Source organism: Leopardus geoffroyi, chromosome D2 (assembly GCF_018350155.1).
Source record: "Leopardus geoffroyi isolate Oge1 chromosome D2, O.geoffroyi_Oge1_pat1.0, whole genome shotgun sequence".
Taxonomy (NCBI): domain Eukaryota; kingdom Metazoa; phylum Chordata; class Mammalia; order Carnivora; family Felidae; genus Leopardus; species Leopardus geoffroyi.
The window spans coordinates 21,306,606-21,332,075 of NC_059334.1; the positions used below are offsets into that span (position 1 = coordinate 21,306,606).

Here is a 25,470-nt window from a genome sequence, read left to right on the forward strand (position 1 = left end):
ATCTCCAAATATTCTTTGCATTAAAATGTGGAAGTCAAACCTATCTGTTAATTTAGATTCTCCAACATCTCCAGCTTGAGACAGCATGTCCTTCAGCTTTTTGGAACCATGAGATACTTTTAAGAATCTGATGAGAGTTATGGACCCTCCATCCCATAAAAAAATACACTTGTAAATAAAATATTATGCACATAATTTTATTCATTTATGGACATGGACATACTAATAGCTTTTCCTACATTCCAAAATTCTCTGATGAAGAGGCTGGAATAAAATATTTCACCTTCATTTGACTGATGACTTATCCAAAAGAAGTCATTATTTTCATTAAAAAAATTACATTCTCAAATGGTAAACGTTGGGAAGGATATAAAATTATTACTTAGTTCCAAACTCTGGGAAAAAATTAAAATCTTCATCCTGTTTATGTTATAATACAAATTAAATGTAACATTAACAAGACTGTCAGATTAATTTACAACTTCTGCTTATGTGTTTTCTCTAGGGGCCTGAGTTATGTAAAGGAAAGAGAAAATTGTACATTTCAACTGATCCACTTTAGGTAGATTGCTTGTCTGATCAGGCACACGGGGTCTTCAGAGAGAGGAGGCAGGGCAGAAAGAAAGTGGACCAGGGAGAAACTGTAAATTGGAAAGAGATTTACACATCTACTTTAGTATGGTGAATAAATGATGAGCACAAGAAGTTCAGAGAATTAACATCAGGAAATGGCCAATACACACAACTGACTTGATGTAAAGACATAAATCTTAAGACTCAAAAGTGAAATTTAAAGAACATTAACTGTTAAATGCAATGTGGTAACCTGTGTTGAATCCCAGAACAGAAATAGTCCATCAGTGGAAAAGCTGGGGAAATCTGAATAAAGTCTCTGATTTAATGAAGTATTGTGCCAATGTTAATTTTTTAATTTTCATAAATATCATAGTTATGTAAGATGATGGCATTAGGGGAAGTTGAGTACTATCTTTGCAACACTTATGTAAATATAAAAGTATTTCAAAATAAAAAGCTAAAAGTTTTTAAAAAGAATCTTGACTAGAGGGACTAAAATGAATCTTGAAAAAAATCATCAGATCCTCTAATATGATTTCAGAAAACCAAGTGCTGATACATCTCACTTTGAAAGAAATATTCCACTTGGTTGCTCAGTAAATCTACCCTCATGTTTCATCTTCCTTACTTTCATAGCCCTACTTTATATTTAACGTGGTCCCTCTGACCAGACTCCTTTTCATTCAGGAGGAAAGGAAAATTCCTGGTTGACCATGATTTAGCCTTTCATATTCTTGAATTAGCTCTTCTATTTCTTTGAGCAAAAAGATTCCTCTTTAACCTTCTCATAGACAAAATTAATCCAGCAATTTATCATTTCCTTCTGTTCAAACTTGCTTCAAAGTAACAATTTCTCCTAAGATCCTATCTATGCATAGTTTAATTGGGTGGAAAAATATCTAATGTGTACTACTAAATGTGTGTGAGCAGTAGGAAAGAAAATTCTGTTTTTCCAGTGTTTAAGCAATTATATTGGCTGGCTTAATAAAAACAGATCTACTGAACATTTTTATGTAATCCAATAAAACAAATGTTTATAAAAGCCTTTGATGAGCCATGTGCTATGCAAAATGATGGGAAAACAAGGCTGAGCATGATGAAAACCTTGACTTCAAGGAGGTTCCATTTTAGGAAAGATATAAACAGGGAAAGAAGTTAGTTCAGTATATTAAATTCTATCAGAGAATATGTATAGGGTCTCATTGGATTGTGCAAGAAAGGCAATGGGACTCTGGCCAAATGCATGTTTAATCATTATTTTGCCTAATGTTAAACACCTATAAAACAAACTAAAGTGGTATCTTTCTCACAGCTTTTTTTTTTTTTTTTTTTTTTGGCAGACAGATGCTTTCTCCCTGCACACAAAGGATCTCTTTAAGTTGTTTTACTCCAAATACAATACATCTATGACATGCCATTTTCTCTGAAACATATTGTTGCATTTTGGTCTAACACATTATTTTCCCAATGACTATCATCTGCCCTATGTTTGTCTAATGAACAAAAAGTGCAAGGCGACAAAATAAATAAACCTTTGCAAAACAATGAAAAGGCAACCATGCATCATTGATTGAGCAGGGGCAGAAAAGGAGCAAATAAAGAGAACATAGTGAGTTAGTTGCTTCTGAATACCCAGGAAAAAGTGTCTGTGTTTCTCAACAAGTCAAGAGCATTACCTGTGTCAACTAGTTGGAACCACTGAGGAAAAAAAAGTCAGCCAGATTTTAATACAAAAACATTATTCAGCTGTATTCAGGTGCTACAACATTATACTGTCAATCAAGAAGCCAACGAGGCAGCTGTAATGATTTCAAAGGTGTCCACACAGTAATTTCTCCACTATCAAGAATTCAACCAAAGGTAATATTTTAATATCTAGAATTACTCTAAATATGACAGCCTGAACTAGCATAACAGAATAAGCCACCATAGCCTGGGTGACTTAAACAGAAATTTACTTCTCATGGTTCTGGAGGCTAAGAATGTGCTGGCAAGTGAAGCTTCATTCTGAGACCTCTTCTCTTGGCTTGTAGGTGGCTACCTTCCTATTGTGTGCTCGCAGGGTCTCTTCTTTGTGAAGTGGGGGCAAGAGGCAAACACAAGAGTGTGTCTTTTTTTTTTTAATTTTTTTTTCAACGTTTTTTATTTATTTTTGGGACAGAGAGAGACAGAGCATGAACGGGGGAGGGGCAGAGAGAGAGGGAGACACAGAATCGGAAACAGGCTCCAGGCTCCGAGCCATCAGCCCAGAGCCCGACGCGGGGCTCGAACTCACGGACCGCGAGATCGTGACCTGGCTGAAGTCGGACGCTTAACCGACTGCGCCACCCAGGCGCCCCAAGAGTGTGTCTTTTTATAAGAAGACTTATTCTATTGAATCAAAGTCCTACCCTTATAATCTCATTTAACCTTAGTTTCTTCCTTTGAGGCACATCTCCAAATACAGCCACACTGGAGGTTAAGTCCTCAGCATATGAATATGGAAGGACTCAAATATTCAGTTCATAACAACTCACAAAAGAAAGGGGAGTTTGGGGGTTGGGGGGAGAAGAATGCAAAAATTAAGTTGAAAAATATGTAAAACTACAGGTTAAAAAGTTAGTTGCTGAATACACATCTAAAAGTAGTGTCAACTACAGCAGCATTTCTACAGATGTCAGTGCCTTAGGCATACCTTCCTGATTGTCAAAACAAATAGAGTGTCTTGGGAAACCAGCATATCATACATGATAGGAGGTAATGTAGTGGTTGGATTAGGGCTAGAAAAAAGGCAGTGGATGCAAAGAAGGTGATAGTAGGTGGATAATATTTCCTAGGAGAAAGTATTTAAAAATTTGAGAAATAATTACTTTCTAAACTTATATTTGAATTAAAACTTTTGATGACTTTCTGGAAGTAGCTTTGGAAGCACATTTCAAGGCATTAACAAATTTTTTTTACATTTATTTATTTTGAGAGAGAGAGAGAGTACATGAGCAGGAAAGGGGCAGAGGGAGAGGGAGACACAGAATCCAAAGCAGGCTCCAGGCTCTGAGCTGCATGGGGCTCAAACCCATTTCACAAACTGTGAAATCATGACCTGAACTGAAGTCAGAGGGTTAACTGACTGAGCCACCCAGGCACCTCCATTTCAAGACATTTTAAGAAGAACTATAGGATTGTGGGGTGTGTGTGTGTGTGTGTGTGTGTGTGTGTGTGTGTATGTATTCTCTAGTTTTATCCTGAATATGTAGAGTGCCCTAAGGTAAACATTTTAACCTCTCTGTGCCTAGACCTCCATATTCATATGTATAATGATAGTGATAAATATTTTCCATAACTTACCACATTGAGACATATAAGATATTAGTAAAAATTATTTTTTTTAATGTGGAGTTCTAGGGCCACCTGGGTGGTTCAGTTGGTTGAGCACCTGACTCTTGGTTTGGGTTCAGTTCATATCTCAGGGTTTGTGAGTTCGAACCCTGCATCAGGCTCTGTGGTGCTGCCAGTGCAGAGCCTACTTGGCATTCTCTTTCTCTCACTCTCTCTCTGCCCCTCATGCACTCTCTTTCTCTTATAATAAATAAATAAACTATAAATAAATAAATAAATAAATAATAAGGAATTCCAAATTTAAAAAAAAAATTAGAGAAGGATCTAACACAAACACGATATAACTCATACATTTGGACAAAGCACTAAACATCACTAGTCATCAGATTCCTTAACTGTAAAAGAAGGATGTTAAACTAAAATCTGATCTCTGAAATTTCATTTCACTTAAGTCTCTATGTTTTTCATGTGATCAAACTGAAAAGCATAAAAAGACTCCAGGGAATCTTTATTCTTAGATAAAACTGTACATATTTTCTTATTATTCTAACTTTAAAATGCTTTTTTACTTTTGTGTACATTTATTTATTTTTTAATGTTTATTTTTGAGAGAGAGAGAGAGAGTATGCAAATGGGGGAGGAGCAGAAAGAGAGGGAGACAGAGGATCTAGAAGCAGGCTCTACACCTGATGCAGGGCTCCAACTCATGAACTGTGAGACCATGACCCGAGCAAAGTGGAACACAACTGACTAAGCCACCCAGCCATCCCTTGTGCACATTTTAGACTTTGTAAAGCAACTTATCTCATTTTATATTTTTTCTCACTACACCCTGTGAGAATTTCAGGACTCACTTTCCAAACGAAGTAACTTGCTTGAGTCAGTGAGTTTAAATGGCTTGCTGGAGGTTTTCTCAACTATGGTAGAGACTCAATCCACTAAATCCAAGTAAATTCTATTCTTCAGTCCATATAAATGCCATTTTCATGTGGGAAATAAAAAGTTATTCCTCAGTCAATTGTGTTAGTCCATAAACATTTATTAATTTTTTGAAGTCTAATTGACATATGACATTATATTAGTTTCAGGTGTACCACATAATGGTTATACACTGTAATGGTACACATTGGCATACATTGAAAAATGACTACAACAATAAATCCAGTTAACATCTATCTCCATTCATAATTGCAAAAAAATTTGTTTTCCCATAGGCATTGGATATTTATTATACATCTGTCTTGGATTTTGCAGTTATATTAATTAAGTCAGAGTCTCTGAAGCATCCCTCTCTATAAAGCAAATATGAATCTACAGACATGTTAGAAAAACTAAAATTTCACTCACTTACTTCTAATTTCTACCCCTTCCATATGTTGTGAGATAAAAGATGCCTTCTTTGTCATTACTTAGAGTTTACCTACAAGCATGCATTGATTTAAAGCTGTGGCAAGAAGCAAATATAAAAGGGGAAGGTGTACCGTTACACATTTATTTTCTGTGTGTGGCTTCTTGGCTCTGACACATGGGACTGGCTACTTTGTGCTATGAGGCTAATGTAAAATGCCGGAGGGTAAAGATAAACTCTTGGTTGCATTGGAAGCTATTAAAATAAGAGTTCCAAATAATGATGGTGGACATGATGGAAGTTCTAATGAAATTGAGCAACTTCACAGATATGAATAATTAACTAAGGAGATTCCGTAACATGGTACTGTCTTGATGTGACAGAAGGATCACTTAACCTTTGCATGTTAGAGCACTAGGAGTTGAAACATGCAGTGTACCAGTATAATTACTGTACAGTATTTCTACTGTTTGAGCTACCAGTAGCTGGGAGAGGTTTAGAAAGACAGATCCTAAACACTATTTCTCTTTATTATTAATAGAGAACTGAAAATACAGGAGCTTGGAGAAAAAGGTATAACTTGATGGCTAAGAGCACTGACTAGGGAGACACAATGATGTTCAAAATTATGGGCTCAGAATGGAGTTGGATTTAGAAAAGGAGAACTGAGTTCTAGACTCCAAGTTAATAAGGTGAGGAGAACAAAAGTTTTGTAGAGCCTAGACTAGGCAGTGGCTGTAGGGTTGACAGGAAAGAATGGCCTGAACTTGAGATAGGGATCACCATGAAGCTACATAATTAGGAATTCTCATACCTCCTCAATTAATCACTTATTAAAGTTTTTTGAAGATGACCACATTCTGTTCAAATATCTTCAGAGATCTAAAGCAAGATTTCTAGTGGGTTTTATTTCTAAGTCCTTTAGTCAAGACAATTACATTCTTATCTATGTTAATATGGCAACTTAAGTCAAAAGGGTGCCTCCTTGGGAGTCTTAGGGTCAGGGAATATTCCTAAAAATATATTCCATTTCTTGACCTGGGGACCCTTACCATTAAAATGAATTATTTGATTTCATTTATAGGAAGAAAAAAAAAACACATTTACTTTTCTGGAACAGAGCTGAGAATAATTTGTGTCAAATAATTCTTAGGCATGAGAGAAAATGTATGAAACTGACTTCATTAAAAAGCAAGATTATTATATTAGTATTCAGTCTTTATAATCATTAATTCATGGCAAAACTGGGAAGCAAAAATGAGGCAAGGAAAAAAACAACTGTTGGTGGCTGTTATGTTTGTTTCATGTTTTTACAATACTGAACATGTGCTACACATCACTAGTTATGCTTACATAATATCAGTTTTTATAAGAAACATCTTATGTAATTATTAGCTATATTATATAGCCTTATGTCTACCATAGTAAGATATATATTCTGCTCCTAAGGCTATAAAATATTATTTTATGCTTTGAAAAAACACAAGTAATAATCAGGCTACAAATAAATTTTAATTTCCTTAGAATTCATAACTAATATTGATGATTTTTTGGATGTCCTCAAACTCCTTTGATAACAGAAACAGTCTGATTAAAAGAACTCTACCCACATACAAAACATATATTTTTCTCTAAAAAACAACACTTAAATTTTGTTCTAGTGTGCTTAACACAGGTATAAATGATTTGGTATTTAACTTTAGTATTTAATCAGTACTTCAACTTATTGCTTTATTAACTAAAGTTATCAGAGCTTCAATATTTATTTGATATTATTTGGTTTTATTTTACTGTTTGGACTTACAACTGAAGATATTATAGTAATATGTAATTATTGTACATATTGTACATATTACTATATGTACTTTGTTTTGTAATATATGTATTAAACTATTACTTTAAAAGCTTGATGAAATAACCAAGAGTGATAGAAACATTTAAGTATGCCATTCTTGGGGAAAGATCCTAAGAATAAGTGATCTAGGTAAATTTTGGAATAGCATTCCCTGGAGATAAGCAACCAGACTGTTAATGCCATGACCCAGGAAATGTCTAAAAATAATCCAAAATTGTGAATAGAGCTTCGACCACATCTTGGCTGGATTCTACCCCTGCAGAGGATGAGTAATAAGTTCTGGTTTTTATTTTACATTCCTTTAGGATATTCTCTAGGCATGAAAAACAAAAACCATGGGTAAATCTTATGTGATTTTGATTTTAGTTCTATTAATAGAATTTGGGACTTTCAGTGTTAAAAGTGAGAAAGTCCCTGAAAACTGGGTTGAGTTAGTCACTTCACCAATTGTCTTTGCCTCTTTTGCTTACCTGAAAAATGAATGCAATGCTCAGGCATGTAACTTTCATTTTGAGACTATAACAACAAATGCTTTATGCAGATAGAAGTGCAAATAGATAAAGGAAAAACCTTGGTCCCTAATACCCTATCTGAGCAGCTATATTTGCTTTGAATTTCCTACTTCTGAATTAGATGAGAAAAACCAACCTGGTTTTGTTCAAGTCACTGTAGTAGTATTTCCTGTCAAATGCAGCCAAATGTGTTCTCAACTCATGGATACATCCGGTTGAATCTGGAGATTCAGAGAAACTTTTTGAAAAAGATGATGATTACTCTGATTCTTCATCAATGAGCAAAAAGTAATGAGGCTAAAAAAAGCTTTTAGCCTGTGGTCAAGCCAGAGTAGGCACTGAGTAGAGGGACTAAAACTCCAGTAGGAAACTCATAGTCTCCTTGGCGTGAAGAAGCAGAGGACAAAGTGCAGGACAATTACGGCCATCAGAAAATAATGTATGTGAAGGAAGGTATGGTATATAATTCCAAAAGAAAAAAAGCCAGAAAATGTTGAAGTCAGCCAGGAGAAAATGACGTAGAAATACAAGGAAACAGTTATTCAAATGACTGCTCACTCTTCACAAACAATAGAGACCAGAAGATAGTGGAACAAAATTGTTAAAGTGCTGAAATCTGTTAACTCATAAATCTACATAAACTGAAAATACCCTTCAAAACTAAAGGTATAATAAATATATTTTCAGATAGGGGAAGATCATTTATTACTTGGTGATCTACATTACAAGAAATGCTCAAGGAACTTCTTAGGGTGATGAGAAATGACATCAGAGCTTGAGGAAGAAATAAAGAGAATCTGAAATAATTAATATATTAGTAAATATAAAAAGTTATATCTCCTTCTATCTATTAAAATGAATGTCTGCTTTAAAAATAATACTCTTGGGGCGCCTGGGTGGCGCAGTCGGTTAAGCGTCCGACTTCAGCCAGGTCACGATCTCGCGGTCCGTGAGTTCGAGCCCCGCGTCAGGCTCTGGGCTGATGGCTCAGAGCCTGGAGCCTGTTTCCGATTCTGTGTCTCCCTCTCTGCCCCTCCCCCGTTCATGCTCTGTCTCTCTCTGTCCCAAAAATAAATAAACGTTGAAAAAAAAAAATTTTTAAAAAAATAAAAATAATACTCTTGGGGTGCCTGGGTGGCTCAGTCAGTTGAGCATCCAACTTTGGCTCAGGTCAAAATCCTATAGTTCATAAGTTTGAGCCCCAGGTCAGGCTTGCTGCTATCAGTATGGAGCCCACTTCATATCCTCTGTCTCCCTCTCTCATTGTCCCTCCCCCACTTGCACTCTCCCTCTCTAAAAAATAAATAAAACATTTAAAAAATAAAAAATAAAATAAAAATAATACTCTTGAAGGATGTCTGGCTAGTTGGGGTTATAGGTTTGAGTCCTACATTGGGTGTAGAGATTATTTTAATAAATAAAATTTTAAAAAATAATACTCTTGTGTTGGAAGGTTTGAGTTTGTATGTGTAATAATGATGACTATGGTATGAAGGATGGAAAGTTGCAATAAACAGACCTATATAGGTACAAGGTTTTTACATTTTATATTAAATAATGTTAACTCTGAGCATACCATAAAAATTTACTGTGTATATTTAAAGTTGTAACTAAAAAGTCAATAAATACGGAATAGAAATGAAATTAAAAAAATTCAACAAATCCCAAAGAAAGTAACAAAGGAGGAACAAAAAGAAACAAAACAGATGGGGAAATCAAAACTATAAAATCAAATAATAAAATATAAGATCTAAATCTAGCCACATGCAACCAAGGAAGATTGCCGCAGAGTAGGAGAACCCTTGGCTCATTTTGCCCCATGAATCCAAGTAGGTACCTATCAAATCATCCTAAATACCATAAAAATTGACCTGAATCCTGGCAGAACATACACCACAAATAAAGGTAGAAAAGAGGCCATATCTGAGAAGGTAGGAGGTGCGGAGGCACAGTTTGGGAGAGAAATGGATCATGGCCACTGCAGTGGAGAGGGAACCATAGTTGCAGAGAAGGATGAGAGACAGACTAGCACACAAGGAAGATGAATCCTCATAGCAATTGGCTTGGAAGCAAGAAGGGCTGAATTTCATGAGTTCTTGAAACCAGTGGGGCTTAAAGCCTGGAGTTTTAAAGGTCAGAAGGCTTGGCTCAAGGAGAGTCTGAAGGATTGAGGCTGTTCTTGGAAAGAAGGCAGGCAAACAGCTCATGGATTTATAGCTTGGAGACAGCTATCTGAAGAGCACCTAGGGCACACCAGGAGGAGGTTATTTGCTCTTCTTGGATCATCTTTTGGAGAGGCAGCATTCATGGAGAGACCCCTCTGGGAACAAATGAACTGGCTGGCATCATTTCCCTCCCTCACCCTTCAGCATAAGCACAGGGCTACCTGTGGGAACCAGGACAGTGCAGACACTTGCTACCTAACTTGCTTACACCAAGTCCCATCCCCCCAGATTCCAGTAAAACTGTCCCTTCCAGTCACTCTTGACTCAGTCTCAGTATGATTGGCCCCCTTCCCTAGAAAACCATTCCAAAACCCTGCAAACACCAAGACTCCCAACCCAAGAGTTCTTCTTCTTAAGGCCATTACCCTCAAGAACAGAAGATGTAGCTGACTTTCTGAACACGCAGAAGCAGGCACAGAGACTTAGACAAAATGAGAAGACAGAAGAATTTGTCCCAAATGAAAGAACATGATAAGGCCACAGACAGAGATCTAAATGAAATAGCTATAAGTAATATGCCTGATAAAGAATTTAAAGTAATGATAATAAAGGTACTCCCTGGACTTGAGAAAAGAGTGGAATACATGACTGATAGCCTTAAAACAGAGAAAAAGAATAACATAGAAGAGATAAAGGCTTCAATAAACAAAAGAAGAAATAAGCTTGATGGATTTAAACAGCAGGCTGAAAGAAATGGAGGAACAAATTAATGACCTAGAAAACAGAGTAATGGGAAGTGATCAAGCTGAACAAAAGAGAGAAAAAAAGAATAGAGAATTACAATAGAAATGAGAAATGAGAATAGGCTTAAAGAACTCAGTGACTTTATCAAATATAATAACATTCGCATTATAAGAATGAAGAAGAAGAAGAAAAAGTAAAAGAAGAAGGGGAAGAAGAAGGCGGGGGAGGAAGAGGAGGAGGAAGAGGAGGAGGAAGAAAAAGAAGAAGGGAGAAAAGGGGCAGAAAATTTATTTGAAGAAATAATAGCTGAAAACTTCCCTAATCTGGGGAAGGATACAGATATCCAAATCCAGGAGGCTTAGAGAAACCCCAACAAAATCAACAAAAGCAGATCCACACCAAGACCTATTGTAACTAAAATGGCAAAATATAATGATACAGAAAAAAATCTTAAAAACAGCAATACAAAAGAAGACAGTTACATACAAGGGAAACCCCTAAAGCTACCAAGGCTTTTTCGACAGAGACTTTCCAAACCAGAAGGGAATGACATGGTGCTGACTGGGAAAAATCTGCAGCCATAAGTACTCTATCCAGCAAGGCTATCATTCAGAATAGAAGGATGAAGAGTTTCCCAGACCACTAAGCCAGCCTACAAGAAAAACTAAAGGGCACTCTGTGAGTGAAAAGGAAAGGCCAAAAGTGACAGTATGAAGTTAGGAAACACAAAAGCAGTCAAAATGAATATTTCTGTAAAAAACATCAGTCAAAGAATTTAGAAAATAAAAGGATATAAAATATGATACCATATACCTAAAATGTGGGGACAAAAGGAGTAAAGAATGAGTTCAAACTTAAATGACCATCAACTTAATATAAAGTACTATATGAAGAAGAAGCTATATACAAACCCAATGGTAGCCACAAATCAAAAACCACTAATAAGTATATGAAGAATGAAAAGAAAGAAATCTAAACATATCACTAAAGAAAATAAGCAAACCACAAAAAAGAAAAAGACAAGAAAAGATCAGGAAAATCTTCAGGAACAACCACAAAACAAGTAACAAAATGGCAATAAATACATATCTATCAAGAATTAGTTGGAATGTAAATGTACTAAATGCTCCAATCAGAAGACATAAAGTGACTGAATGGATTAAAAAAAAAAAAGAAACACAAAAAACAAGGCACATATTCTGCTACAGGAGACATTTCAGACCTAAAGATATATACAGATTGGAAGAAAGGGGATGGAGAAATATTTATTATGCAAATAGATGTCAAAAGAAAGTCAGGATAGCAATAATTATATAAGACAAATTAGACTTTAAAACAAAAACTAAAACAAAAGACAATGAAGGACCCTCTATAATAAAAAAGGGGCCAATCCAACAAGGAGATATAACAATAGTAAATATTTACATACCCAAAATTGAAGCACCCAAATACATACAATAATTAATAACAAACATAAAGGAACTAATCGATAATAATACAATAATAGTGGGAGACTTTAACGTACATCAATGGACAAATCATCTAAACAGAAAATATACAAAGAAATAATGGTTTTGTATAACACAATGGATCAGATGGATTTAACAGATACATTCAGAACCCTCCATTTTAAAACAGCCAAATACACATTCCTTTCAAGTGCACATGGAATATTCTTCAGAATAGATCTCATACTAGGCCACAAATCAATGCCTGATGAATTAAAAAAGGTTGAAGTCATGCATTTATCTGCACAATGCTGTGAAACTAGAAGGCACCACACACACACACACACACACACACACACACACACACATCTGGAAGGAGCACAAACACATGGAGATTAAATAATATGCTACTAATCAATGAATGAGTCAACCAGGAAATAAAAGAAGAAATAAAAATGTACATGGAAATAAATAAACATGAACACACAGTGGTTTAAAACCTTTGAGATGCAGCAAAAGCAATTCTAAGAGGGAAGTTTAAAACAATATAGGCCTACTTGAGAAGCAAGAAAAATATCAAAAGAACAACTTAACCTTACGTATAAGAAGCTAGAAAAAGAACAATAAACAAAATCTGAAACTAGCAGAAGGAAGGAAATAATAAAGATTAGATCAGAAATAAATGATACGGAAACTTAAAAAAAAAAAAAAAGAACAGATCAATGACACCAGGAGCTAGTTCTTTGAAAAAAATCAATAAAATTGATAAACCTCTAGCCAAACTTATCAAGACAAAAGGAGACTCAAATAAATAAAATTAAAAATGAGAGAGAAGAATAGCAATAAATACCACAGAAATAAAAAAAAAAACATATGAGAACATTATGAAAAACTACAGGCCAACAAATTAGACAACCTAGAAGAAAGGAATAAATCCCTACAAATATATAACCTACCAAAACTGAAACAGGAAAAAATAGAAAATTTGAACAGACCATTTACCAGCAAAGAAATTGAATCAATAACAAAACAAAAAAAATCTCCCCAACAGAAAAGTCCAGGACCAGATGACTTCACAGGTAAATTCTACCAAACATTTAAGGAAGAGTTAATACCTATTCTTCTCAACTTATTCCAAAAAATAGAAAATGAAAAAAATTTTCCAAATTCATTCTATGAGGCCATTATCATCCTGATAGCAAAATAACATAAAGACACCACAAAAAAGGACAACTACAGGCCAGTATCTCTGATGAACATAAATGCAAAAATCCTCAACAAAATACTAGTTAACCCAAATCAACAATACATTAGAAATCATTCACCACAATCAAGTGGGATTTATTCCTGGGTTGCAAGAGTGCTTCAATATTCACAAATCAATCTTATCTTATGGATATGAACCATATTGTCATGTCAATAGATGCAGAAAAACATTTGACAAAGTACAACATCTATTCATGATAAAAACCCTCAACAAAGTACGTTTGGAAGGAACATACCTCAACATAATAAAAGCCATTAATGAAAAACGCACAGCTAACATTAACCTTAATGGGGAAAATCTGAGAGCTTTTCCCCTAAGGTCAAGAACAGGTCTGTACATTCTCACCACTTTTATTCAACATAGTACTGGAAGTCAGAGCCACAGCAATCAGACAACAAAAAGAAATAAAAGACCTCTAAACCAGTAAAGAAGTAAAACTTTTACTATTTGCAGATGATATGATCCTATATCTAGAAAACCTGAAAGAATCCACCAAAAATCTTCCAGAACTGAAAAACTAATTCAGTTAAGTCACAGGATACAAAATCAATGTACAAAATTCTGTTGCATTTCTATACACCAATAATGAAACAGCAGAAAGAGAAATTACTAAAATAATCCCATTTATAGTTGCACCAAAATAATAAGATACCTAGGAGTAAACCTAACAAAAGAGATAAAAAACCTGAACTCTGAAAACTATAAAACACTGATGAAAGAAATTGAAGACGACACAAAGAAATGGAAAGACATTCCATGCTCATGGATTGGAAGAATATTGTTGAGATGCCTATACTACCGAAAGCAATCTACTCATTTAGTGCAATCCCTATCAAAGTATTAAAAAACATTTTTCACAGAACTGAAACAATCCTAAAATTTGTATTGAACCACAAAAGGCCCAGAATAGCCAAAGCAATCTTGAAAAAGAAAAGCAAAGCTGCAGGCATCACAATTCCAGACTTCAAGTTATACTACAAAGCTGTAGTAATCAAAGCAGTATGGTACTAGCACAAAAACAGATACGTAGATCAATGGAACAGAATAGAAAATCCAGAAATAAATCCACAGTTATATAATCAATTAATCTTTTACAAAGCAGGAAAGAATATCCAATGTGAAAAATACAGTCTCTTTAACAAATGTTGTTGAGAAAACTGGACAGCAACACACAAAGAAAGAAAGTGGACCACTTTCTTACACCATACACAAAAATAAATTCAAAATGGATTAAAGACCTAAATGTGAGACCTGAAATCATAAACATCTTTCAACAAAGCACAGATAGGAATTTCTGTGGCATTGACCATAGCAATTTTTTTCTAGACATTTCTTCTGAGGTGAGGAAAACAAAAGTAAAAATAAACTATTGGGACTACATCAAAATTAAAAGCTTCTGCACAGCAAAGGAACAACAAAACTAAAAGGCAACTACAGAATGGGAGAATATTATTTGCAAATGACCTATCTAATAGAGTCATTATCCAAAATATATAAAGAACATACAAAACTCAACACCCAAAAATCTCAAATAATTCAATTAAAAAATGGACAGAAGACACAAACTGACATTTCTATAAAGAAGACATCCAGTTGGCCAACAGGCCCAGGAAAAGATGCTCATCAGCATCTATCATCAGGGAAATTCAAGTTAAAACTGTAATGAAATATCACCTCGCACTTGTCAGAGTGGCTAAAATCAACAACACAAGAAACAACAGATGTGGCAAGGATGTGGAGAAATAAGAACCTTCTTGCACTGTTGGTGGGAATGAAAACTGGTGCAGGCACTGTGGAAAACATTATGGAGATTACTCAAAAAGCTAAAAATAGAACTACCTTACAATCTAGCAATGACTCTACAGGGTATTTACTCAAAGAATACAAAAACACTAATTCGACAGGATACATGGACCCCTATGTTTATTGCAGCACTATTTACAATAGCCAAGATATGGAAGCAAAGTGCCCCTCAATTGATGAATGTATAAAGAAGACATACACACACACACACACACACACACACACACACTGGAATATTTTTCAGCCATAAAAACGAATGAAATCTTGCCATTTGCAATGACATGGATGGAGCTAGAGAGTATAATGTTAAGTGAAGCGTCAGAGAAAGACAAATACCATACGATTTCACTCATAAGTGGAATTTAAAAACAAAACAATAAGCAAAGGGGGGAAAAGAGGGAGGGAGAGTGAGAGACAAACCAAGAATAGACTCTTAACTCTTGTTCTCTATAGAGAACAAACTGATGGTTACCAGAGGGGAGGGAATGGAGTGGATGGATAAAATAGGTGATGGGGATTAAGGAGTGCACTTGTGATGAGCTCTGGGTGATGTATGGAAGTGTTGAATCACTCTATTGTACACCTGTACAATATAACACTGTATTTTAACTAACTGGAATTGAAATAAAAATTAAAAAAATATTCTAACCATACTGATAGTTATAATAAATGTTAATTAATTAAGTGCCCAATTACAAATTAGAGATAATCATAAAGGACTAACAGAAAAGGCCCAAATATTCGCTGTGTACAAGAATGAACTTTAAATATATGGACACAAATATGTTGAAAGTAAATGGATTGGCAAGGTGTACTGTACAGTGAGCTTAAGAAAGTTGGGGGCGGGGATATCTTATATTAATATCAGATAAAATAAGACTTCAAGACAAAACACAACCAGAGATAAAAAGGAACATTTCATAATGGTAAAAGTTTAATGCATAAGAAATAACAATCATAAATATATGAAGCAAAAATTGACAGAATTAAAGGGACACCTAGCCAATTTCATTGTCCTAGTTAGAGACATCACCACCCTTTCCCCAGCATTTGATAGAAGATCTAGGCAAAATTCAATAAAGACATAAATGATATGAATGATACTATCAACCACCTGGACTTAAATGATGTCCCTGAGAACTACAGACTACACACTATTTTCAAATGTACATGGTATGTTCACCAATAAAGGAAACAAATCATACAAAGTATATTTTCTGACCACAAAATAATTAAAGAAGAAATCAGTAAATGTAAGACATCTAAAATTTACTAGAGAGAAACCAGAAGAATATAAGACAAGCTATTACAGAATGGACCAAAATGTTAAAATTTAAGTCCAAATATTATCACGTGTGAAATGTTTATGAATATAATATAAAATGAATTATTAAAAAATGCCCAAACTCCAAGTATGGGTAATGATCAAAGCCAACAAAAGATATCTAAGATTCCCAAATTAAATGTGGAGGGAAGAGAAACCAATGATTAAATAGATTAATTAGCACTTAGGGTAAAATGTATATTTCTAGAAAAGGTCAACAGGGTCCATTTCATTTAGAAGCTGTTGTAGAGTGTCTATACTGAGAAAAAGGAGCTTCACAAGTCTGGTTCCTATTCAGTTTGGGAGACACAGAGTACATCAATTCAACTCTGTATTTTAGTTTCCTGATTATTGTTATCAACCTTGGCTGTGGGCTCTTAGAAGGATGAATGATTTAACAATCTGAAACCATTTAGAGTTATTTGAGAAGATGGTTTTATGTCCTTAGAATAGAAGTACTCCTGGATGTTCAGTGGTTGCATTGTGTACTTTTCTTCTAGAGCCGAAGTTTGTGAGTACAATTCTTATCTGATCACATTCTCTTCTATCTGGTGGGTAGTGCATAAAGCTAACATTTTCTCTGAGAAGTCTAAAAAAAGGGAGAAACCCTAGGGATTAGAGGCGCAGACTTTAATCATCTTCTGGCTGACAGGCTGTGAGTGATACTTTCCAAACTGGGCAAGTAGGTGATGGTTAAATTCTCATGTCTAGAATGGGGTCCCTCCTCCCTGCTCAAGTGACCATGTTAGCCAGTTTTTGACCAAAGGTTACAGAGTACAGAATCCTGATCCAATAAACAATTGCATTGTTGTGGTACATGGTGCTATGTATAAAAATAAAGCCAAGTTTTCACTTTATTCTTTCTTGGAAAACTAACTTAAAAATACATAAGAGTGGTTTGAAATGATTATGATTGCTTAATGTACAACCATATGTGGATGAAATATATTAATAAGATTCAAGCAAGGTAACTGTTCAATTTGTGTAAAAACCTGTAATCAGAACTATCTGACTAGATCAAAACTTTTTATTCTCTATTTTCATAATACCATGTTCCTTTCACTTGTTGTAATTTTATAGCTGTTTGTGTGATTATTTGAATAATGTTTTCCTCCTCTACTAGACTTTAAGTTAAAAGGCTAGATGGCATGTTTGTTTTACTAACAATTATATTGCCAGAACTTAGCATAGTGACTGGCACAAAGTGTGCACTCAGTAAATATTTTTAATAGAAAAGAAAGAATGATGAGGTTGTATTCTTTCAGTCCTATCCATATTTCCTCATCTGTGTAATGCAGATAACAATACACCATTAGTGAGTGTTAAAAAGATTAAATTAGATAACATAAATTAATGTTCTTTATAAATAGTAAATTGCTTTGCAAATAATATGCCATTGTATTATTTTTGTGATCCTTACTTCCCTTATTTCTCTCAATCTTGACAAAGAGTTTTTATTATTTCATTTCTTTCTCCACCCTCTCTCTTTTTCCTTTGCTGTCCTCCTCACTATATCCTTATCTTTTCCCTTTGAGTTCATTACCTCCCACTTAGGTCCTTCTTCCTGAAATGGATGATGATAATGGTGTTGATGATAACAACCACCACCACAGCTAAGAATATAGGATTGTGTAGTATTTTATCAGGATAATAGTGGGAATACTAGAGATGAAAGTACACATGATCATGGTTCCCAAAATATGTACAACTGTATTTATTTTTGTCCTTACAAGTCTTTCTCTATTCTATATTATTTAATACCCCATCCTTCCTTTTTGAAAAAAAATTGTAATACGGCTGATGTTCCATGATTTTTGCACATCAAAAAGAAAAGGGTATTTTATAGCCATTCCTTTCTTCCTTTCAATTGTGTAAGACCTAAGTTTGAGACAGTTAGAGACCATCTTATTCACTCAAATCCAAACAACAGTAAGTCCTTGCAGAGTGTCTTTGGGTTCAACATTATGGTTCTTTTCTCAGTCTTCACATATCTTTAGCCAGTTGGATGGTGAAGAAAACACTTATTGGTCCAATATATAAGTTATGTCCATTGGCTTAGTGCCATTTTTGTGGGGTTTAGATCAAGACAAAACTCTTACAGAGGTGGTTGTTTTATCCCGCATACACCAGGTTGCTTTATCCTGCATAACAAACGGCTTGCAAATTAGTGACTTAAAGCAACAACCACCATATTTGTTCAAGAATTCAGAGAGCATTCAGATGAGCAGTTCTTCTTTATCATGTGGAATCATCCAGGATCATTCCCTTGGCTACATTCAGCTGATGGATCAGTTGGAAGCTGTGTTCAATTGTAGCACTAAAATAGTTGGGGCTTTAATGTCCAAGATACCTTCAATGACATATCTGGCCCTCAGTTGGGATAACTGGAACAGTTAGACGTGGATGGACATCTCTCTCTCTTTTGATGATGTCCCCAGTAGGGTAGCTGGATATCTTTACATGGTAGTTCAGCGTTCTAAGGAGGAAGCAGGCACTCTTTTAAGGGCCAGCATTGGAAGTTATACAGCTTTGCTTCTACCAAATTCTATTTGCAAAAAACCAGTTACAGCGTCAGCCCAGAATCAAGCAGCAGAGACAGAGACTTCACTTCTTGATGGGTGAGTGGTAAGGCCTTCTTAGAAAAGACCATGTGGAATGGGAGATACAGTTATTACTGTCTTTGGAAACAAAATCTCCCTATACCAGGGGACATTTCCTATTAGTTCATTTTCTTTGAATAACTTCATGATCAATATCTTCAAGAAGAAAAGAATCCTAGCCTAACATGTCAACCAATCAATAATCCTTAAATTGTTAACCTCTGTAATTCACAAGTACTTACTGTGACAGGGCATATAGACTTTCAATAAGTTTTCTTAATAAGGATTTAAACAAGATCTGCAAATTGTATTAAGTTGCTAAGTCTTTAAAATATCTTTTAATCAGTAACAGGATTTTTTTAACCCTCTTTATTACTCGCCATTTATTTGTTAAAGAAACTGGTTCATTTATCTCACAGAATTTCTCCTATTCTGGACTTGGCTTATCGCTTCCTTGGGATGTTGTTTAGAATGTTCCTCTATCCTCTATATTTCCTGTAGAAGGGTAATGGATAGCTAAGTGAATTTAATTTTCTTGTACAAATACATCCATAGGTCATGCTGTATATTTTCAATCAAATCATGTCAGGAGACACATAGTGCCTGGTTGTCTTTTTTCTTGTGATTTAAAATTTATCAGTGGGTTCAGGTGCTGTCAGCCTAATCTTCCCAGGATAAAGTTTCCCATGAATTTTTCTCTTGTTTTAGCAGTCAAAATGACTTATTTCATTAGGTGTTGCATGCTGATCATTTCCTGATTCTGTCATTCTGCATTTATTACCTGAAATTCTTCTATTAAGAACTTTTGTTCATTGACTATTTGGTTACACAGTTTGTATAGCAAGTGAAAAATAAATGCTTGTTTTATTTTCTTCTATTTTCCAGTTTTTAAAATAATGGTTTGGTGCCTTACCAACCTTTAAAAGTGAACAATGAGTTTTGTTTCATTTTGAACACATGAATTTTAATATTCTTGCTTTAATCCATTGGAGTTATTATTATTATTACTATTATTATTTTAGTGTCTGACCCAATTCTTTTTTTTTCTTTTTTTTAAATTTTCTTTTTTATTTTTTAAACTTATATCCAAATTAGTCAGAATATAGTGTAACAATGATTTCAGGAGTAGATTTCTTAGTGCCCCTTACCCATTTAGCCCTTCCCTCCTCCCACAACCCCTCCAGTAACCCTCAGTTTGTTCTCCATATTTATGAGTCTCTTCTGTTTTGTCCCCTTCCCTGTTTTTATATTATTTCTGTTTCCCTTCCCTTATGTTCATCTATTTTGTCTCTTAAAGTCCTCATATGAGTGAAGTCATATGATTTTTGTCTTTGTCTGCGTGACTAATTTCACTTAGCATAATACCCTCCAGTTCCATTCATGTAGTTGCAAATGGCAAGATTTCATTCTTTTTGATTGCTAATACTCCATTGTGTGTGTGTGTGTGTGTGTATATATATATATATATATATATATATATATATATATATATACACCACATCTTCTTTACCCATTCACCCAGTTCTTTATTCAAGTTTCATTTTTTTCAGTTTTTATTTAAATTCCAGTTAGTTAACATACAGTGTGATATTAGTTTCAGGTATACAATTACAGTGATTCAACACTTCCATACAATACCTGGTGCTCATCACAAGTGCACTCCTTAATTCCCATTGCCTATTTAACCCATCCCCACACCCTCCTTCCCTCTGGTAACTATCAATTTGTTTATTATAGTTCAGAATATACTTCTTGGTTTTCATCTCTCTTTTTTTCTTTTTATATTTTTTCTTTTGTCTTTAAGGATATATGCCCTAGGAATATACATTCAAATTACTAAATTTTATAAATACTTGAAATATTTCTTCTCTGTATGACTAGGCTACAATTCAACATACAGGTAGTCTTATTCATTTCATTTTTTGAAATTTATTTATTAATTTTTGGAGGATTTTCTTTGTTTTTCAGATCACTTTTACCTAGGTGAATTACATATACCTTGTTTATATGACTATCTTTATCAAACAACTTGAAATATAATTCACATAACATACACTTCACCCATTTAAAGTATATAATAAAATGCTTCTTAGTGTATTCATAGTGTTGTCCAACCATCACCACAATCTAAGTTGAGATCATTTTTGTTTACCCCAAAAGAAAGCCTGTATTCATTAGCAGCCACTCCCCATTCCCTACCTCCTCCAGGCCCTCAAACCCTAGACAATCACTAGTCTACTGACCATTTCTATAGATTTGCCTATTCAGGACATTTCATATAAATAGAATCATACAATATGTGGTCTTTTATGATTCATTTCTTTCATTTAGCATAATGTTTTCAAGATTTATCCATCCATGTTGTAGTGTCTATCAGTACTCATTCCTTCCTATTGATGTATAATATTCTATTATGTGGATATTCCATTAAATGAATTCTATTTATCTATTCATCAGTTGATGGGGACATTTTACTTGTTTCTACTTTTTGGCTACTATGAACATTTGCATAGTACAATTTTTTTGCATGGACATATGTTTTCATTTATCTTGGGTATACACCTAGGAGTGGAATATGTGTATATTTTAAAGGCACATATCTTTCTTATTAAAGAGTAGTGATGCTATCATTTGTCATATTGTACCAGACCTAATAATACTAAAGAGTTATATACCACCTCATAATAGTTCAGAAAAAAAATCTTAGAGAAGTTGTTCCCTTTTTCTCTTTTTTAGTAGATGCCCAAAGGAAAGGATTTACCTCACAAAAGAACAGAGGAAAGAAAACACAAGTTTCAGTTATATCATCATGCCTCCACAGTTTCCTGCTGGCATTTCATAACTACCTCCACTCAGGTTTTTTAAAAATATTTTTTAATATTTATTTATTTTTGAGAGAAGAGAAAGAGACAGAATGCAAATGGGGGAGGAACAGAGAGAGAGGGAGAATCCAAAGCATGCTCCAGGCTCTGAGCTGTCAGCACAGAGCTCAATGTGGGGCTTGAACCCACGAACTGTGAGTTCATGACCTGAGCCGAAGTTGGACACTTAACTGACTAAGCCACCCAGGTGCCCCTCACCTCGGGTTTTGATGTGATTTTATCTTTCTACTCCAAACTCAGAAATATCATTCTAGATTTCATTTGTCTATGTCTTGTTTGACCCAAACTATCAAAGAGTACTTACTGCAATAAGTAGGGGAGATGGAAAATCATGCAGTGGAAAAGGCATTTGGTTATAAGCCAGAGATCTGGGTTCAAATCACAGTTCTCCAACTCAGTAACAGGGTGACCCAGAGCAAATGACTTGGTTTTTCTGTTCCCAGATTCCTTTCTATAAAAAAGAAGAAAATAAACAACAAAGACCTTGTAAATCTTGTGACAATTGAATTTAAATGTCATAAAGTACATAGCAGAATGCCTTGCATGTTCTATGTACCTGACACATACTGGTCATAATTATTTTTTTTATTGCATGATTTCAGTTTAAGAGTAAACAATATTAAGATTTACTGAAAAGAATTTAGCACTGAATTCTTATTTTCTAGGCTACATAATTTATTACCACTAACTCAACAGAGGTTTAGAACTGGCATGATAATGGGTTGTGCACTTGGTTGCCTTAACAAATTGAGAGAAAGTTGTAAATGTTCTACTTTCAGCAATTTGTTTTTCTTTCTTTCTTTTATTTACCAAAATAAAAATCTTGAAACACTCAAGGAGACAAATGAGAAGAAGGTATCCTTGAAAGTGACTGCAGATAAGACTGGGACACAGAGTTTCCTCATTAGTTAAAATGTAAATACCCTCATTTAGCTTTTTCCATTGAGACTTCAATCTCTTCTAGTAATAGTATCTCCTATGCCTGTTACCTTTAGGAGAAATAAAATTGATTTCTCCAGGTTGAGTTCCTATTAATATCATCATAATAGGTCCCAGTGTTCAATCATTGACTCTAAGTCAGTTGGTCATGACCCAGCCCCATTTGTTTCAAATTATAATTATGTTTGCCAAGTTAAGTTTAATCATAAATCTTCCCAAATGTCCAAAGGTCTACATTATGCTCACAAATTTATTAAGAATTGGAATGCAAATTTAAGCTTAGAATAATTTTAGATTATATTTTCATTTATTCTATTTGACATCATGTACTACAGAGCTGGCAATAAGCCAAAACATATTTCATAAATCTGACAAAATCATTGTTTTCCCTAATTGCTCTCTAGTTGACATTTCCTTGTTTGCTAATGGAAAATAGCAAAGTTTTCTGAAATAAAAATTACTCCATAGCAAAAAACTTTTCTGAGATCTTATCATCAGTATTGTTTTTATAATTACAAGTGTAAATAAATTTATAATGCCCTTAATTGGGGTCCACTGAAAGAATCATTTTTTATCTCCTACAAATAAAATTTCTGATGTAAAAAGTAACACTTGGCTAGATCAAAATGCATAATATTTGATGTATAAGCAGCATACAATAAATGTGCATACTTGAATATAATTTCATACAGTTTGACATATGTATGTATATATACCATGAAACCATCAAAACAATAAAAATAATAATAATTCCCAATAATTTCCTCATGCTCCTTTGAAATCCCTCCCTTCCAGTCCTTTCCCCACTTTCCCACTGCCCCAGCCCTTGGCCACCACTAAATGCTTTCTGTTATTATAAATTTGTTTATAATATAAGTATGTTATATAAATAAATCAGTAGGTACTCTTTTTGTCTGTTTCCTTTCACTCAGAAAATTAATTTGAGATTCATCCTGGTTGTGATATATCACAGTTTCTATCTCTTCACCTGTTCATGAATATTTGGGTTATTTTCAGTTTGGGCTAGTACAAAAAATGCTGCTCTGAACATTTGTCACAAATTTTTATATGGTCAAATACCTTTGTTCCTCTTTGGTAAATAGGAGGAGTAGAGTGTCCAAATCATATGTTACATGCATGGTTAACTTTTTAAGAAAGTGCCCTGCCCCACTATTTTTCAAAATTGTATCATTTCACATTCCCATCAACAGTGTATCGGAGTTCCAGGGCATCCACATACTTGTAACAGTACAATCAGTCTTTTATAATTTTAGCCATTGTCACAGGGGTGTAGTGGCAACTCTCTGTGGTTTGAATTTGCATTTCCCTAGCAATTCATGATGTTGAGCATCTTTTTCAGTGCTTATTTCACATCTGTGTGTCTTTTTTTCCTTGTTGGTTTTCTTACTATTGAGTTTTGAGAATTATTTATATATTCTGGATAGGATATAAGTCTTTTATCAGGCATATGCATTTAAAATGTTTGTCCCCAGTATGTGGCTTTCTTTTCATTTGCCAAAAGTGCCTTTGAAATTTTGAAGTTTACATTTTGATGAAACTCCATTTTTACAGATTGTCCTTTTGTTGTTCTTTTGAAGAAATGTTTGCCTTACATGAGATCACAAAGATTTTCTCTAATACCATATTCCAGAAGTATTATATTTTCAGGTTTTACATTTAAATTGATAATCCATTCTGATTTAAATTTTGTATATAATGAAAAGTATAGATTGAAGTTCCCTTGTTGGGCAGGGTAGATATAAACTTCTAATTTTTCCAGTACCATTTGTTAAAAAAATATCTTTTCTCCATTGAATTACTTTTGAACCATTAGCTAAAATGAGTTCCCCCAATATATGCGGATAAACTTCTGACAGAAAGTAAAATGTTGCTTCCCAGCCAATCTTTTAGCTCATAAAGTTTTTCCCATTTGTTCCTCTTTTCCCTATGTAAATACAAGTTATTTCTATTCTATCCCTAGTCATGATACAATGATAGATATTCTTCCTGGTTGAGAGTGAGAAGAAGCATCAATCTATTTATTGTGGCCTTAAATTCCATTCCCTTTTAGTATAGTTTGTTGTTTTACTTTATTATTTGTCTTTATACAGGTAACAGTTTGGTGAATGTTGCCACTATATATATATATATATATATATATATATATATATATATTATAATTTATTATATATAATAATATATATAATATATAATATATAATTTATATTTAAATTATAAATTATTATATATATGTATTATATATATATAATTTATTTAAATAATATATATTATATTTATTTATTTATATGATTATAACTGAGACACTGAGTCTGCTATTCAGTGTCAGCAAGACACAAACTGAGGCATCAAAAGCCCTCTTGTGCATGGGTGGCATTACTTCAGAAAAATAAGGATGATATGTCAGGAGGGCACACATTTCACAAGCCTTTTTACACATCATTCCTCCTTTATTAGGACAATATCAAAACATACATAGAATTGAAAGTCTGTAGACAGAGAACTAGGAAGGAAGGTGCAAAAGAGAAAGACGAAGGCAATAAAAAGGGGGCAAGAGTAGGATGTGCCTATTCCTAGAGGATGTGCTCCTATAGTTTCTATTCCTACAGAATCTGCAATCCCCAATAATGTATGTATACATTCAACCTTTTTTACAAGACAAGGACAAAATCAT

The 25,470-nt window shown here is 34.2% G+C and overlaps 1 long non-coding RNA gene across 1 annotated transcript in view; it reads right to left on the bottom strand.

The window, feature by feature from the left end:
- Window positions 1-15,944: 15,944 nt before the first annotated feature.
- LOC123576543 overlaps window positions 15,945-25,470 on the bottom strand; it is a 38,439-nt gene continuing 28,913 nt past the window's right edge. Inside the window, exons 2-3 of the long non-coding RNA XR_006701476.1 lie at window positions 22,144-22,290; window positions 15,945-18,833 (exon numbers count right to left, since the gene is read on the bottom strand). This is a non-coding gene — a long non-coding RNA (uncharacterized LOC123576543). The remainder of the gene's footprint in view (window positions 18,834-22,143; window positions 22,291-25,470) is intronic.